The sequence below is a fragment of the Terrapene carolina genome, unplaced genomic scaffold, assembly GCF_002925995.2.
Source record: "Terrapene carolina triunguis isolate 2854851 unplaced genomic scaffold, T_m_triunguis-2.0 Scaffold58, whole genome shotgun sequence".
NCBI lineage: Eukaryota > Metazoa > Chordata > Testudines > Emydidae > Terrapene > Terrapene triunguis.
Window position 1 is genome coordinate 84,656,887 of NW_020664409.1, and position 19,390 is coordinate 84,676,276.

The window sequence follows — 19,390 nt, forward strand, 5'->3', positions numbered from 1 at the left end:
TTGGGGGGTGGCGCTTTTTTTTGCTGCTTGGGGCAGCAAAAAAGTTAGAGCCGGCCCTGAGTGTCCCCCATACAGACTGGTCCGGAACGTGAAATGGGTTCTGTGTAAAGATGGACCTACTTTGGAAAGCCACCAAGGGAACAAGCTAGTTTCTTGATATAGGTGATAACTGCCTCATTCATTTCAATGAATGCTAATTGTGAATCTCAGTTAGCAGTTCATATGTCAGTATTGTTCACTATTTCACAGGAACATCCAGTTGCTGTGCTTATTCAAAACTTCCTCCCGTGCTTTCCAAGGCACCAAAAGCACTAACTGCCCCCTAACCAGCTGCCATCCAGACCTTCTAGCTTCCCCCTCAACATTTTGTATGTTGCCAAATTCAGCAGCACATTAAAAACTGAAAGACAAGTTAAGATAAACTTAGATAGCCACTTAAATGTCACCAGGACTATGCTCCTGGTTGCACTATTCATTTCCACAGTTAGTTCAGTATTTTAATGTGAAGCTGCCACAAATCTGGCTGCACAATTTAGGACAAGTTTACTGCATAGTACACAAGCCTAGATGATGAATGATGAGATTCTACATACCAAAGGCTGGTTGAAAAGTTCTAGATGAAACAGTTTTCTATCAGAAAACACTGTTTTGTCTAAATCAAAGGATCATGTCAATTTTGATGAAATTTTCAATGGAAAAGTTTGGAAGTGATTTGAATTGAAAAGGAACATTTTGTTTTGACTTTGGTTTTATTTTGTTTTTACTTTCAATTTTTTAAACTTTTCAGACTTTTCAAGTTACCATATTTATATATATATATATATTTCTACAATATGTAATATTTTATATTGTACTATAACATTGACATTAAAATGAAACATTTCAATAAGATCATTTAGATGTTTCCAAAATGCAGATTTTTTGGAATTTCCATTCTGCAGTAGATTTTGAAATTTTGACTTTTCATTTAGGACAAAGAAATTTCAAAAGGTTGGAATTTCTCATGTGATGGAAGTGCCATTTTTTCGAACAGCCCTAATGCCAGCTCTCAAGCCCTTTGACCAGCCTTTTGATTCTTTTCCAAGTCTCACACTATTAGGTGTTTTTCTTAAAGCTCTAGCTCTGGGATTCATGTGATAATCTCATTTTAAAAGATTCTAGCCCTCCTGGCCGTGAAGTAAAGCTTTGTTCAAAACCTGGAATGGAAATAAAAAATAACCTCAGATGTACTATTTTTAAGCCCCTGTGAATCTTAAACCAGTCCCATCACTTTTGGCACCCTAATTAATACTTCTTGAATGCTTGAGGGTAGCAATATTGCAGCTGGAAATAGTAAGAAGCAGCTAGCAGATTCTGTTGCAGTCTATACACTGTGCTAAACTATTGTCTCCATCTAGTGATCAAATACTCTTAGCAGGAAAGTTAACATTAGGTTTAATTTGAGCCTTAGAGAGAGTGTGTAGATTAGGAGGAATGACAGAGGTAGAGCCCTCTGAGGATATCCACGGACCATGTTTGTGGATTGCGGATCAGATGCAAATACAAATTTTGTACCTGGGCAGGGTTCCGGAGAGAGGCTGACACATACACAGAAGTAGAGATTAGAAATAAAATGAGAGACTCCCACAACCATGCTCCATAATCTAAACATTTGCCTCAAATTTAACTTGAAACTTGTTTTGTTTTATTACTGTATTGAACCAAACAACCTCCTCCCTGCCTGTGACTCTTCCCTTTTTCTATTGCAGTAGATGGTTCAAGCTATGATAAGCATCTGTGGCTTTCTGCTCAAATTTGGGACCTAGAGGGGCATGCAAAGGTTATAACCTTGTTATAGATACACAGTTACCCCCCTCTGTTTTAAGTTCAGGATGCATTATTCCTACAGGGCAGACATCCTATCTTATAAGTCTATCCTGTGATTAATGGAAATAGCCAGGATTCAGAGCGTTTTCAAAAAGATGCAGTTCAGAAGGCAGACTATCACGGATAGCTATAAAGTCCAAACAAACTGTTTTATTCTCAAGTAGTGACCTGATGACCCTTACAGGATTGTACTGGGGAAATTTGGCAATAATCTGGGAGTCAGAAACCTGGGAACAACAAATATATCTTTAGTGTTTCAGTACTAGGGACAGCAGCTGTCACATGCGTCTTACACTTATCAAATAAGGAGCATGAATTTGAAGCCTTTCTCCGGTGGTGTGGTTACTCTGTGACACCCTTTTGCAGATGAGCCCATTTGGTACAACTACAGATTTTGCATACTGACCAGACTACTCCTGCCCCCTTCCATTCAATGATGATTTCTGAATTACAGGCAGCTGTGTGATAGCAGTACCAGGGCTCAGGGGAAATAAACTTTTATCACTCCTTATCTTTTTCATAGCACCTTTCAGACTGTAATATGGAAGTGGAAGCAAAGGAAATCTATTTTGATTTTTCTAAAAACAACAGAATGGTAAATTTTAGAAGAGTGACTTTAGAAGAAATCACAACGTTTATTTCATCTCAGTTTTATGAAATACTACCTCAATCTGCCTAATTTATCTAGTGCTCAAACTAGCTTCTCTTATAAACAAAAACACCCACAAACTTTTTTCTAATTTCCCAGGCCAAATCCTTTACAGTACACATGAAGGGTTAGATTAATCTCTATGCTCCAGTTGTGTTGTACTGGTGATGTAAAATAGCCAGTATGGCTGACACTGGTCAATCTGACCCTACAGATGCATGAATAAAACACTGCAAGAAGTCAACTTGTTAAACGAGGAATGAATAGAATATTTAGCAGAACATAACTATGTTGTGCAAATTTACAAACCACTCATTTGTTTCACTAACCAGTTTTATTCATAAATATGAACATGAAATGAGTGCATCAGCCATAAGGTAACATTGCCATCTTCTGTTATTTTTGTGTAATGCTTTCTACATTTGTGTCATAGCCCAAAGCTTGGGGTGTGTTAATATTAAAATTGAAACACTTAATAACCACATAACTACAATTAAAGAACTCAAGATAATATACAGGCAAAACAAAGAGCATCTTGTAATTATATTGTTAATAGCATACAACTTTAAGTGAGTAATTGATTATTTAATTTATTTAGATTTCTTCAGGGTTCACTAGGAACTCTGGATGATTTCCACTGCTAAAAATCAGCCATATGCCCATAATATTTTCAAACAAGCAATTAGAAATGACTATAGGTCTGCCTCTTCAGTAACAAAGAAATCAAACTGAAAACAACTCAAAATCCCACTATGCACATTGGGTAAGATTTTCAAAAGTATCTGAATATCTTTGGATCCTAGGGCCCATTTTCAAAAGTGACATGCTCCTAAGGGCTGGATTTTTAAAGGTATTTAGACACCTCAAGATGCAGATAGATGCCTAGTGGGATTTTTAGAAGACAAAAAACAAAACAAAAAACCCCGCACACAACAATGGAAGTCAGGTGCCTTGTAGCTTTTGAAAATACTTCTAGGTACCTATCTGCATCTTAGGCACCAAGATACCATTGATTAAAAAAATCTGTGCCTAAGTGCCTAAGACACTTTTGAAAATGGGACTTAGGAGCCTAAATCACTCATACATTGTGAAAATTTTGCCTTTTATATCTGCTAGCTCCAAATTTCCCATTTTGAAGTCTAACCCAGTTACTTGGCAGGTGATGCTAGCATGAGAGAGACAGCATAGAGTAAAGAGAAATTTTGCAGAACAGTGGATGGCACTGTACACATGTGCTAAAAAATCCCAGCCATCTGCACAAACACTAACATGTGCCTAAAAGAAGCAGAGAGAAATTAAAAATGATGCAGTGTATAGTATCATTTCTCTGTCTACCCAAGGATAGACAAGGTCTTAAGGTACAGAAAAATGCTTGTATGTGGAATGTGCACATTTAATATTGGGCCTTTGTTACAATAACTAGTTATTGCTCATCCATACACTCCAATAAAGGCAGAGGGTAATGGAAAAATGCTCTATTCTTCTTGTAGTACTGGCTTTTAGGTATTAGCTTCTGCCTTTCTTCTGTAATTTAACTGAAAAATTATCATTCTGTCCCCAACTTTCTGAGAATAGACCTAGGATCCATGTCTTTACTCTCCTGTGCTGTGAGTGAAAAGGCTTTGCTTGTGGGAATCCTCCTCCCCTGGCTACAAATGGGAACTGGGCAATCTGCAGAGATGGTCCATGGCCAGTTAAATAGGGTGACCATATTTCCCAAAAGAAAAATGGGAAACCGCATGGGGCTAGCCTGAGCTCCCCCACCCCTCCCACAGGGCTTGCCTGAGCTGTTCACCTGAGGGTGCCCCCCCATGGAGGGCTGGCCCCACCACTCGTCCGAGCCCCCAGCTTCCGCACAGGGCTCACGTCACTGCTCACCCAAGCCTTACCTGCCCAAGCCCTGCTCCCCTCCCACCCGGCACAGGGCTGGCATCACTTTCTCTGCATGTTCCTCCATACCCCACTTCAAGTTGGCAAGAACAAACGGGACAAATGCCCACTTTTGCCAAAAAAGTCAGGATGGCCGGGAGAGGGCTTAAAAAAGGGACTGTCCTGGCCAACACAGGACATATGGTCACCCTACAGTTATGGGGAGGGGGAACCCACATGACTAGCTGCCACCTCCTTTCTCCTTCTGGGCTGGTGGCCTACTAGATCTGTCCTATGCCCAGGACCTAGTGGGTCACACTTCTAACATGCTGACTGCTGCCAACTACGTTCTGGCACAGAGAGACTGCTCCAGAAAGAGCTTGGTACCATCTGTCTATCACTCATTCACCATCTCTGGGGATTCCTGTTAAGGTCCCCTCCCACCCAGCCAGTCCCTGCTATGAGGTTAGCATACTGTTTTAACAAGTCTGGAAGCTATATTAATATAGTTATGGTTATTAAGTTTGCTTTCCATTTCTCTCCTTCCCTCCCAATTGTAAATAAACAAAGAGGACTTCAATCTGTTCCTTTCCCAGAAGAGGCTGATCTGCTACCTCTGAAGGCCCATACCTCTGTCTAGTAACTTGAAGTAAGTAGGGTACAGCTTCCATACACTCTGCAGAAAAGTCAATTGTCATCACAAACAATTCAGTTTTTAATTTGAATGTCTTGGTCTTACCCTTTGCTATGTTTCTGCCTCACTGGACTTGCTAAAACTCTGTGCTTTGTCCTACTGGTGAGGTGAGGCAACATTATGTGCTCTGTAAATCTTTTCTGTTGAATTGCTGATGTACACTCTAGATTCCTTCTGAAAAATAATGAAATTAAAGGAACTTGTCATGTGAGAAAAAAAGCAAGTGGAAGAACTGTCTTAATTTACATTAACAGTCATTGAAAGTATTTTTTCCCTCCCTGTCAATATAAAACATTGTTCCAGCATAATATATGGCTTGATGGGACCAATTCTACATTCAGGTACATTGGTTTACCCGGGGATAGCAGAATTTGCTTCATCGCTTCCACATTAAGTTACGAAAATTTTGATTGTCCTCTAGCTCACCATGTTTAAATCAGGAGTAACGACTGAAGTCAGTGGAGTTGCGCTGGTTTAAAATTGATGTGAAAGGAGAAGCGGGGCACAAGCCTTCATTGTTCTAGTTTATAATGATTTCTTTGGTTAATTTTATTTTATCCTGTGGCTTGTTTACATGGCACGGCAAAGCATGCTAGAGGTGTGATTTGTAAAGCCCTCTAACGTGTTGTGCTCTAACCACCCTGTGAAGATCCAGCTGGCGCACTAAAAAGTATCTTAATATTAACCCCTCTGGTGTGCTTTGCTGCTCTTTACAGACAAGTCAAAAGAACAGCAGCTCATCTTTCTCGCTTTCCCCATCGTCGTCATCAGACAATATCTAGCAACGTTTCTGACATCATGAATAAGTCACTAGTGGCCAAATCCATCCCTAGCATAACTCCATTAAAACCAATGGAAATATAGCAAGGATGAATCTAGCTCCAGATATAAAAAATAAGGAGATGGTCATCAAGTTTGCTTTTCAGAGCTAATGACACAGAATTTTAGAACAAAATAAAATTGTTATACATAGAGTTGCGTGATTGTTTCTGAGAAAGAATTTATCAAATGAATGTGGATCTTTTTGCTGTTCGGATTATCCTCTAGCACAGGGGTTCTTAACCTTTTTCTTTCTGAGGCCCCACCGATAAGCTATAAAAACTCCATGACCCACCTGTGCCACAACTGATTTTCTGCATATAAAAGCTAGGGCCGGCAGTAGGGGGTAGCAAACAGGGCAATTGCCTGGGGCCCCATGCCACAGGGGCCCCCATGAAGCTATATTAGTCAGGCTTCAGCCCCGGCTGGCAGGGCTCAGGAACCTGGACTTCAGCCCCATGCGGTGGGGCTTCAGCTTTCTGCCCTGGGCCACAGCGAGTCTAATGCTGGCCAAGCTTGGGGGCCCCCCTGAAACCTGCTTGAGGCCCCCTACGGGGCCCCAGACCCCTGGTTGAGAACTACTGCACTAGCAGACTTGACGGTTAAATTTTGAAGATAGGCTTTTCATTTTGCGCACCCAGATTTAGACATCTAGGCCCAGATCCACAAAGGTATTTAGGCACCTAGCTTCCACAGAAATCAATGGAAGCTAGGAGACTAAATATGTTTGTGTACCTAGAGCCAAGGGCCTGTTTTTTAAGATTTGTTAAACATTTGGAATTCCCACCGACATGTTGGAGTTGTGGGTGCTATAGTAATAATTAGACCTACACATTTATTCTAACTGTGAGCTGAACTGGAAAAGTATGTGAAAGTTCATAAAATGTCATAATAACCTATAACAAATGTTGATGGAAAAAAAGTAAGAAAAGGAGACAGAAAAACTTAATTAGTCTAAACAAAAAAGCTTACTGATATAACTCAAGGACTGTGTTAAGGTCATCCCTGGTGTACAAGAAAATGTGGTTCTAGAAATTAATGAGCCAAATTGGTGTGTTGGATATTAGGACTAATTAGTGGACAAAATAATGAGAGGATAGGCTATTCCACCGATCACTCTCTTTTTGGATCCTTAAAGAAAGATGCTTTGAGGGAGAAAAGATGGAAGAACAGATAAAGGCTACTGGGGCAAACTTCACCATCATGGCTGTCCCTTTCCACCCCCTAAATCCTGGACCTTCTTGGTCGAAATCCTGAGGGATGTCTTGACCAGACCAGGCCAGAGAGAGGGATCCAGATGACAACACCACCTTACCAGCTCCAGCTGAATCCCAACCACATCTGATATGAAACAGGATTGAATTTTAACAACAGCAACAACTTCTTTTCCCCAAAAGGACAGCCATTACTCTATTTGATACCACCTAAAAGAGTGTCAAAAAAGGGGGATTTTCCTTCTAAAACTCTCTCTCTCTCTAGCTAAAGGGAAAGGGAACAAGGGATGTTGTTAAAATGACAGTCTTACTTAATACTTTACACTTCCAATGCTTTAACTGTTTTTCCTTCTCCTCTCTATCTTTAGCAAAAAGTTAAAAGGATTTTTAGTGGTGTGTTTGCCACAGTACTAAGCAGGCTGAGGTCTCTGTATACCAAACCTGTCACGGGATTCACTCACTGCTAGCAGCGCCTTATGCTGGCCTTCCTGGAATTAGCTCTGCCAGGCTTTGCGCTTTCCGTTCAGCAGGGTCTTCCCCCGAGCTGTCTGACCCTGTGGCTCCTCTCACTCCAGGGACTGCAGTCTGCTCTTTGTGGCTTGGCCCTCCGGCCTGGTCACGAAGGTTCTCCCATTTCAGGGAATTCAAAGTCCTTCCAGACCCACTGTCTGGCTGGTGTCTCCAATGTCCTTGCCACTTCTGAGTGGCAGGTAGGGGAACCCAGGTCCACCCTCTACACTGGGTTCTAGCCCAGGGACCCTAGAAAAAGCAGCCAACGTCTCTGCATGGTCTGACCCCTTGCTGCTGTTTCCTTGAGCATCTTCCTACTCATCTGGCTTCCTCCCTCTCTGGGCTTGCCAGCCTCCCAACTCCCAACATTCAAGGAGTAACTGCACTACTTCCCTGTCTTCCTGCAGCCTTCTCACTGCTCCTGGTCTTTATACTGGCCCCACCTGTTCCTGCCCAGCTGAGCCTACTTCTAATTAGTAACTGCTCCCTGGCTCCTCCTCTAGGTGCACCGGAAGGAATTAATTGGCCTTCCTGGCCACCTTAACCCCTTTCAACCATGTGGGGGGTGGACACCCCATCACAAAAACCCCAGACCGTGTTTAACACTGTTTAATGTTGGACAATGACTCGGTTATTTTAACACCTTTGGCCCATATATTCCATCTAAATTAATACAACAGTGCTTAGCATGTCTCAAAATCCTGAAGTTAGGCACTAAGAATTAAAAAACACATTTGGAAATTTGGGCTTTTGATTCTTAATAACTTATTTGTACAAGAGGTACTTGAATAATTATGATTAACAAACATATTACATCCTGTAGGCTTCACGGCTATTGACAATCACTATGCCTAATGACGGTATTAGTTCTGCTCTCTGGATGAATGAATGAAACGTTATAGATAAGTTTCATTTTGTAAACTATAAACAAACTCTTGGTATGAAACCAAATATCAAAGTGTGCATATGAATATGGGTATTCACATGGACAAACATTCTGTAGCCATTTAGATTTAAGAAACTATGAACATCAGACTATTTGAGCACATTTCTATCACTAAGTTATGTTATTTTGTTAGGCATATCTATTAAATTAGACTACAGTTTACAACAATTATTTTCTCAAATTCAGTTCCATTAATTCCTTACAATTGTTCCCAATAATGCTTTCCTTCAGTCTTAGGAGCTTTAATAAAAGTAAGACTCATGGGTAAAGAATATTCAGTTATAAAAGAGATTTTTATTCTCTGTGCTGGGTTGGATCACAGAAAACCCCTTGGGTACTGCCAACTGATGTGCTTAGACTACCTCTGAGCCTGTTTCCCCTGCCAGCTTGGGACTCCAGAACCCTGCCTGGTTTGTGCCAGACACGCTTGCCTGCTACAAACACAGACCCAGGTCTGAACAACATTCCACAAAAGTGCAGGTTAAACTGAAAACAGCTTAAGAAGTGTTCCTGTCTCCAACACCCAGACACCCAGCTCCCAATGGGGTCCAAACCCCAAATAAATCCATTTTACCCTGTATAAAGCGTATACAGGGTCAACTCATAAATTGTTCACCGTCTATAACACTGATAGAGAGATATGCACAGCTGTGTGTCCCCCCAGGTATTAATGCATACTCTGGGTTAATTAATAAGTAAAAAGTGATTTTATTAAATACAGAAAGTAGGATTTAAGTGGTTCCAAGTAATAACAGACAGAACAAAGTGAATTACCAAGCAAAATAAAATAAAATATGCAAGTCTAAACCTAATACAGTAAGAAAACTGAATACAGATAAAATCTCACCCTCAGATGTTTCAATAAGCTTCTATCACAGACTGGACACCTTCCTAGTCTGGGCACAATCCTTTCCCCTGGCACAGCCCTTGTTCCAGCTCAGGTGGTAGCTAGGGGGTTTCTCATGATTGCAGCCCCCTTTGTTCTGTTCCACTCCCTTATATATCTTTTGCACAAGGCAGGAATCCTTTGTCCCTCTCTGGGTTCCCACCCCTCCCTCTAAATGGAAAAGCACCAGGTTAAAGATGGATTCCAATTCAGGTGACATGATCATATGTCACTGTAAGACTCCAAGCCTTCATTCCTCCCAGTCTGACTCACAGGAAGGCCTGCAAGCAAACAGATCCATCCACAGTCAATTGTCCTGGTTGACGGGAGCCATCAAGATTCCAAACCACCATTAATGGCCCACACTTTGCATAATTACAATAGGCCCTCACAGTTATATTTCATATTTCTAGTTTCAGATACAAGAATGATACATACATACAAATAGGATGACAATACTCAGTAGATTATAAGCTTTGTAATGATACCTTACAAGAGACCTGTTGCATGAAGCATATTCTAGTTACATTATATTCACACTCATTAGCATATTTTCATAAAATCATATAGAGTGCAATTCACACTCTGTTGGCTAAAGGTATATGAGTGAGGGTGGGGGAGAGCAAGTGACAGAGGGAGGGGGCTGGAGTGAGTGGGGGGTGGGGCCTCAGGGAAGGGGCAGGGTAAAGGTATTTGGGTTAGTGCGATTAGACAGTTGACAACCTTACGTAGTGCCTGGCCTTTGAAGAAACAGTATCCTGGGTTTTCCCCAACCTCTAACTATTACCACAGGACCACTTCCTCGCTCTCTTCCAGCATCTGCTACAGTACTCCTGGAACTGAATTTGGCTGGCCCCAGTCACCAGTACCTTTTAAAAGGGACAGACCTCCCTGTTACACTCCCAGTGAGCTGATGGGCCAGGCCTCTTGGGTTCATGGCCACAACACCATGGAAGTAATTTCCAGTTGGACAAAATAAATGGTGCACACTTGGAATTATTCCAGTTTAGGAGCAGACGTTCACTTTGATAAAACAATTTAACCAAGTACTACAGCAGGGGTCGTCAACCTTCGGCACAGGGCCCATCAGAGTAATCCACTGGTGGGCCGCAAGACAGTTTGTTTACATGGACCGTCTGCAGGCACGGCCGCCCGCAGCTCCCAGTGGCTGCGGTTCGCCGTTCCTGGCCAATGGGAGGCCGTGCCTGTGGATGGTCAACGTAAACAAAATGTCTCACTGCCCGCCAGCAGATTACCCTGACTGGCTGTGTGCCGAAGGTTGCCAACCTCTGTACTATAGCATATTAAACCATATTTTCATGATTGCACATTGAAAGCAGTTTCGCCCACTGCCACAGCACTCTCTGGTGTTGCAGTGTGGTGTTGCAGGGGTTTTAGCTTCTAGTGTGCACTGCTGAGCGCTTCTTAGGCCCTACAAAGGCTTGTCTCTGCATACATTGTCCAGGGCTCAGCCTTTTGGCCAGGTCACCTGTTTCCAGCTTTGTCCCCTTCTGGGGTAAGGAAAGTCCAACTACAGAAGATCCTTCTGCAGCTCTTTGGCTGCTTCGAAGTTTCCTGCTCTTCACTGTACTCCTCGGGGCTGCAGAGTTCCATCTTCGCTCCTTTGGCTGAGCACTGAGTTCCCAGGGCTTTTTTCCCCTAGAGGCCCTTCTTCCTAGCAGGTTTCCCCACTGACCCCTCCTCAGGGACTCCAGCTGCTTCTCCCAGAAACCTCTGTGCTTCTTACAGACCCTATCTCAAGGCCTCCCACAGGAGCTTAATCTGCTCTCTCTGGTTATCTCTGCCTGCCGTTACCAGTACCGTACCTTCATAGAGCTCAGGAACTGCCCTTGCTGCTCACTTGTAGGTCTCCCCCTCACTGAGAAGTTCTCTTCCTTTTCTGTTTAGTTCTCCCTGGCCCTTTCACTGCTGGTTTCATTAATTGTAATTGAGTCAACCACTCAGGATGAACTGGGGTTAACAGCTACCTCACAGGCAAGTTTGAGCCCAACTCCCCTTAAAAAGCCAGCCTGCCAACCTGGGATACACACAACCAAAGTTCATACAAAAATCTGCACATGTTTGTGTGAGTGTGCATGTGTAATTGATGTGTGTGCACAGTAGTCATTTGAATGAATAATTATTAGCACTGGGTGTATTACAATAATTGTACACAAAATAATAACGGCCTAGATTAATATATGTAGGCATAAAAATATGGTCCTATGTGACAAAAGAAGGACTGGTTTCCAATGTATCAGAGATTTCCAAAAAAGTTACTTTTCTCTGATGCATTATTTCCAACCTCAGTAAGAGCTTAACTCCAGCTTTACCCAGTTATTCATTTCAGCTATTTCCCTGATGTACTTGTGCTAGAAAACAACAGGCAGCAGATCACTAGGAAACCCTCAGTAAGGGACAAAACAAAACAAAAAAAATCACAATTGCTTTCTTTGAATTGTTTGTATTGTTACTTATGTACTGTATTACTGTGTATTGGAAGCTTAATTACTGTTCATGACGTGCCCTGAGATCCCTGGCTGAAAGGCACAACAGAAATGCAAAGTATATTTTGGTTGGTTATATAATCCAGTAATGATTTCTATTGCTTTATACTATATTCACAATGAATTACTTTCATAACTGATTAAATGCCTCAGTTTTGAGTTGGCATTTATTCAGTCACAGTCTGTGACTAAGTGTACTTGGAAGATGACTACTACTTTGTTTAACTGGTTTCATTGTAATATCAAAGATCAATCAAAAGAAAATGTTTCAGCCTGTTGTGTTACTGGCATGAAGGTGAGGGTATGGAAGAGTGTGGGGCATCATGCCCATGTTGACCTTCATGGGACATGAAGAACAGTGCCAAATGAACACAGTAAACATTCCCTCAGTACTTACGTTTCTGCCTCTGAACATGCATGGTACTGCCTCACTCTAGGTATCAAGATGTCTGCCCTTCTGCCTAAGCCCCAGAGTGAATGGTGGGAAGCTAGGTGTTCCTCTGCCTACTCGCGTGCGGGGCCTGATCTGGTAGTTGAGCTAAGAGACTTCGTAACTCCACACAAAATAGGTGGCAGAATCCTGCCTGCAACCTTTAGTCCAGTGCTTAGGGTATCCTGCTAGGATGTGGGAGACACTTGTGGGGAGGGGAGAGGGACTTTCTGACTGATGAGAAGGAGAAGGGTTTTGAACAGTGATCTGCAATATCTTAGATAAGTGCCCAAGCTGCTAGGCTAGAGAGTGATTTTCACTCTCTGGCCCAAATTAATATTTAATTATTTAATTAAAGTGGAAAAGCTTCAACAAAAGAGGTTAAGGGAGAGCCAAATCAGAATATTCCACAGCCCAGGGATTAGGCCATTCACCTGAGGGGTAGCCAATGCCTCTTCAAATCACTTCTCATCAAGGAGAGGGGGGACATGAACTGCGGGTCTCCCACATCCCAGGTGAGTACCCTGACATCTGGGCTAAAAGTTATGAGGGAGGTCCTTCTCCATCTCCTCCTCCTTTCCCACCCTGGTCTGTTTTGTCTGTAGCGGTAGGCAGCCTCTGAGCCTGCCTAACAGATCTGGCCCCACATGAGTTAGTCAGAGGAGAACCTTTCTTCCCCAAGGTCACAGATCACTGGCAGAGATAGGCACTTCCCCGTAGCCTGGACTTGGATGCCGAACTCTGCGGCTTAGCACACACACCTCTCCTTGGTGTCTCCCATTGGTTAGCTCAGGCGGGGAGCTGACTAGCATGCTGGCTTTGCGGATTGCAATCTAAGGAGCCTATCTCTCCCCATTCATTGTAGAGGGAGCCTAGGTACCTAATCCAGGATTTGTGGATTGTTGTTCCTGTGATTTTCCAGGCACCTAAAAGTTAGGAATTGCTATGCTGAGCACTGCAGTGCTTAAGTCCATTTGTGGATCCAGGCCTGACTGTCTGGAGTTTCTCAAGAGACTCGTTTTACCATCTGTCAGCTTTTATTTTTGGTCACACTTTGTATTAAGGATCCATTTATTAATGATTTATAAAGGGTTAATAAACGAAGAGGTTCATGTTACATAGACTCATAGACTCATAGACTCATAGACTTTAAGGTCAGAAGGGACCAATATGGTCATCTAGTCTGACCCCCTGCATGATGCAGGCCACAAAAGCTGACCCCCCCACTTTCCCTTAGCTCTGCTGTTGAAGTCTCCAGATCGTGATCTAAAGACTTCAAGACGCAGAGAATCTTCCAGCTTGCGACCCCTGCCCTATGCTGCGGAGGAAGGCGAAAAACCTCCAGGGCCACTGCCAATCTACCCTGGAGGAAAATTCCTTCCCGACCCCAAATATGGCGATCAGCAGAACCCCGAGCATACAGGCAAGATTCTCTAGCCAGACCCTCATTTGACCGGCGATGGCCGTTATTGCCTAATTGATTAGAATCACGTAATCCCATCAAACCATTCCCTCCATAAACTTATCTAGCCTAATCTTGAAGCCAGAGAGGTCTTTCGCCCCCACCGTTTCCCTCGGAAGGCTGTTCCAAAATTTCACCCCTCTGACGGTTAGAAACCTTCGTCTAATTTCAAGCCTAAATTTCCCCACGGCCAGTTTATATCCATTCGTTCTCGTGTCCACATTAGCACTGAGCTGAAATAATTCCTCCCCCTCCCTGGTATTTATCCCTTTGATATATTTAAAGAGAGCAATCATATCCCCCCTCAGCCTTCTTTTGGTTAGGCTAAACAAACCAAGCTCCTCGAGTCTCCTTTCATAGGAAAGGTTTTCCATTCCTCGGATCATCCTAGTTGCCCTTCTCTGTACCCGTTCCAGTTTCAGTTCATCCCTTTTAAACATAGGAGACCAGAACTGCACACAGTACTCCAAGTGAGGTCTCACCAGCGCCTTGTATAACGGAAGCAGCACCTCCCTGTCCCTACTAGAAATACCTCGCCTTATGCATCCCAAGATCGCATTCGCTTTTTTCACAGCCACATCGCATTGCCGACTCATAGTCATCCTGCGATCAACCAGGACTCCGAGGTCCTTCTCCTCCTCAGTCACTTCTAACCTATGCGTCCCTAGCTTATAACTGAAATTCTTATTAGTCATCCCTAAATGCATCACCTTACACTTCTCACTATTAAATCTCATCCTATTACTAATACTCCAATTTACAAGGTCATCCAAGTCTCCCTGCAGAATATCCCGATCCTTCTCCGAGTTGGCAATGCCTCCCAACTTTGTGTCATCCGCAAACTTTATCAGCCCACTCCTACATTCGGTTCCGAGGTCAGTAACGAATAGATTAAATAAAATCGGACCCAGAACCGAACCTTGAGGAACCCCACTGGTGACCTCCCTCCAATCTGACAGTTCACCTTTCAGTACTACCCTCTGCAGTCTCCCCTTTAACCAGTTCCTTATCCACCTCTGGAATACATGAGTAGTAGATGATACTTATAATCATAAGTACATCTGTGGAAAGTGTAAGCAACATGTTGACCTGCTCTATAACAATCAACCGTTTCTCAAAACATCTGCTAATCATTTATCAAACCTTTATAAATGGAACGTTAATATAAACTGTGTACAAATTTCCCTTATTTCTCAGTGCTAATGGAACTTTACTTGAGGCATATATAGTTGCGTGACACTCTGGGATATATCACACTATTATAGCCTGAACTCATCTAAATCCATTAGACACCTGATCAAATTATATAGGAATTCCACAGACAAAACATTATGAAGTTTGCAAATTCAAGGACTCAGATGTCTGATCTCAGCGTTCCCCTCTTCCTGCCAACTGGCTCCCAGTCTTGCCCCCCTCAGCTCTCAGTCCCAGTTTCGTCGTCCAACCAGACCCAGACTCCCCTTCACCCTACCACCCATTCCCAGACTTACCAGCCAAGCCTCAGGATCCTCTGTCCTCTCCCCCTCAGCTCCGAGTCCTAGTCTCCCCTCCCGCCCTACCTGGCTGCCAGTGTCAATCTGCTTACCCAGCCAGTGCCAGTCTCACCAATCTACTATTTTCCCTCCCTCTGATCTATTCCTTCCCTCCCCCCCGAATTCAAATCAGACAGCTTTGTCCTTCATGATACCTTGGTGCCAGCAGGGGATCATGGACAGCACAAGAGAGACAGGTTTCCTACTCTTAGTTTCAGTTTTTGGCCTCACCCTGCCTGCAGAAGCTCAACCAGCTATTACAGGGAAAGTCTGGTGTGATAGAGCAGAGAAACCCCACACCAGCAGAGAAGGGGTTAAAGAGAGTCTATAGGCCCAGTGAGGGCCTGCTGTACCTGCTTTCAGTGCCAGGCCTGATGGGGAAGAAAAGGGGAGAACTGGGCTCATTTCAGGGCCAGCTGGCTGCTGGGAGAGGGGCTGTGATAGGGTTGGACCTGTTGAACTAGGGCTCCCTAGGCTGCTGTCTGGCTGAGGCTTTGGCTGACAGACTAGGCAGGCTGGCAGAGTGAGATGGAAGAGAAAACAGATGAAACTGAGCCCAGATTAGATAGTGGGGATAGGGAAAGCATTGAAGAAGACTGGATGCAAACAAGGAAAAAGAAAAGGGTAGATTCTCTGAAACCAGAAGGACCAGCAAACAGGGCAGTAAGAAAAGGAAATTGGTAAAAAGTACATAATAGTAAAATCCTTAGGTAAGGACATAAAGATAAGGGATATCAACCCCCTGGAGACTGCGGAGTGAATCAAAAAAAGTGCTGATATATAGTAAGAGCTAAGACACTACAGGGCAGAGAAACACAAAGAACAAGTATGGAACAAGTATGGAAGCTCCTTAAGAGAAAGGTGCTAGGTAAAATAAAAATAAGCTGTCAGCTGCCCAAATTCCTCACAGAAACAAGAGGGGTAGCAGATTATGTGCCTAGACCTGGGAATAGCTTCTAGCACTGTAGTAAGTGAATGCAGCTGAGAAATTTACAGAGAGAACAGAATGGGTAGTGACCACCTCCCAACATTAATTACATATCAAGGAAAGGGAAATACTGAAGACAAGGATAATATCTGCATTTGGAATCTAAACAAAAAAAAGCAATAGGAAATTCTTTAGAAACAAAAGTGAGGAATAAGTGACTAAGCAGTGTATAAATGAAGCTATTGGGAAATTCTGTAGTAATGTTACTAAAGGAATCAAAGGCAGACAGCCTAGCTATTCCTAGGATACAAACGCTACTTAAAGGTCGGGAAAATGTACCATTGCGGAACAAGGAATGTGAAATGGTATTAGGGAAAGAAATAAAGCAGTAAAAAAAAAAAAATCCTTAAATAGTCAGGACTCAATAAAATATAAAAAGAGTAAGGCAGATGCACAAAGGGTTATAAACAGGGCAAAAAGAGAAAGCTGGAGAACATACTGCAGGAAAGTAAATGATACCAATATTAGTAGAGGCATAGAAACAAATTAGGAAAATGAATGGAATAAAGAGTAAGAGCCACTTAATACCAAGCCTTGCAATTGCAGGGCATGGAATAATAAGCCCCAACAAAGAAAAAGTGGAAATTCTGGCCACCGTGTTTCAAAAAGTCAGTAATGACAAGGATCAGAGGATAGAAATTAGGGAGAGTAAAAGAACATTCATTAAGGATAATTATGAAATGATGAAGAAGTGGGAGGAGGATGTGGATGTTATTTTAAATTAACCCTTTTGTACAAGAAAACTCAAAAAAAAAAAAATAAAGAGCAAAATCACTACACTAGGCAAGGCTAAAATAAGCTTTGAAATTCCCAGACATCTAAGTGAAGGAAGCTTGAGGGTGATACTAAAATTATATAACAACATATGGCAAAAAGGTGAAATAGCAAAGGACTTCAAATATGATTATTGTCCCAGTGAGGAAGCCAGGTAAGTCATGCTCAAGACCTGAGGCATACAGACCAATTCCCATCACAGCAGGTTTATGTATAGCCATGGAAAGAAAGGTAACAGAGAAAGAAAGAAGAAATAGGTTCATAGATGGAGTGCAAAGTGGGTTCAGAAGAGGTAGGAGCGTGCTTAATCACTTTGTAAGGGTAAAGACAGAAGCACAAAAAAGCATGAGAACCAAAATATTCATGACAGTAACATTCCTGGATATAGAAAAACCTACAATGTGTTATGGAGAGAGGGATTACTTCATAGAGTATGCTGCATGAGTATTATAGTAACAGTGTATAGATGGGTAGGGGACTTAAGCAGAAGAATTATACAAGTCTGAATAGGGAAAGTTTTTTCCAACATAGATTCAATTGCAAATGGAACTCCACAGGGGACTGTAGTTAGCTCAACCCTCATCATGATAAATGACGTCCCTAAGGAGATGAGTACAGCAATAGGGATCGCATTATTTGCAGACGACCCTGCCATATGGATCAAAAGCAGAAACCTTTAAAGTGCTGCCAAAAGAATCAATGATGCAATTAAGAGAAGTGCAGAATGGGGAAACAGGTGGGGCTTCAAATTCTCCATAAACAAAACTAAATGATCCCTTCACAAAAGGAAAAAAATCCCCAAAGGTGTAAAGTTATAGCTGTATGGCCAACAGATAAATATAGTGAAAAATTAAAAATTCCCAGGTGTGGTATTTGATAACAAGCTCATTTGGAGGGACCACACTGAAAATGTTATAAATAAGTGCAAAGGTAGAATTAACTTATCTTTTTGCTACACTCTGACCTACCAGGCTCCAGATGGCACCAGCAAGGAAGTGTAACTGGGTCCTAATGAGCAAAGGTTCATACTGGAAGGCCTGGGACAAGGAGTGAAGTACACAGTCTACATGGTGCCTTTAAGGGAGACCGCCGGAGCAGAAAGGCAGCCAACACCTTCTTAACAGTTGCCTTCCTCTACCTATATCCTGCTAACTGCCGCCAGACCCAGCAAAATGGGAATGCCACCGGTGGCATGTACACTATCTACCTGAATGGTGATGCTGGCAGGCCCATGCAGGTGTACTGCGACATGACCACCGATGGAGGCGGATTAACTTATCTTTTTGCGGATACAGACTAACATGGCTGCTACTCTGAAACCTTACTTAAAAGTATTTCTGGAACTTCCTGGGAAGCAGATAAGAGAACGATGGTAATACTATGCAGAGTGCTAATTAGACAATTATTGAGTATGGATGCCAAGCCTTTGGGTCAGCAGTGAACACAAATCTTAGTAAACTAGACAATATCCAAGCATAGGCATTGTGTATCACATGTGGTGCCTTCATTACTATGTGTCTGCGTGTACTATAGATAATAGCCAGTGAAATGCCTATCATTCCTAGAATGAAGCTCCTAGACTTAAGTTTTTGGGCCAAAGTACTAGGTAATAGCAAAGATGACAACACAAATTAATGATTGTTGGGAATTAAGTGGAGGCTGGGTAGGACAAAACCTCAAAATTCCCCATGTAAGTAGTGTATGGAACTGGATAAAGGATCTTAATGAAAAGAAAGGATTGAAAGAGACCAAGCTCTATAGCTATGGTAAAATACTCTATCCCTGGAAAACCATTCCTCTGAGATAGACAGAGAATTATATAATGAAATGAATCAGAGAGGAATGATAAATATACAAGATACAGCAAATCAATATATTTGTGATAAGTGGTGACATTACTTCCAGATATGTGCAGACAGCTCCAAAGAGGAAGGAACAGGGAGAGAATGAACAGCTTTTTGTATGCTCTCACTTGGACTCAAGGAAGCCATAAGGCTACTAACTTTGTATCCCTCTTTATGGCTGAGCTAAAAGGAACTATACTAGCACTAACTTGGGTTTTAGATGTGTGGCCAGCGCTGTGGCCATCCTATTTGATTCCTTATCAGGGCAGAAGGCCTTACAGTGATAAGTCTGACAGCAGAAATGAAATGAAATATTACTGCTAACAACCAGACTGGCACAACTGGATATAACCATAGAAATAGCAAGTATCCTGGCACATGTTGGGATCACAGGCAACGA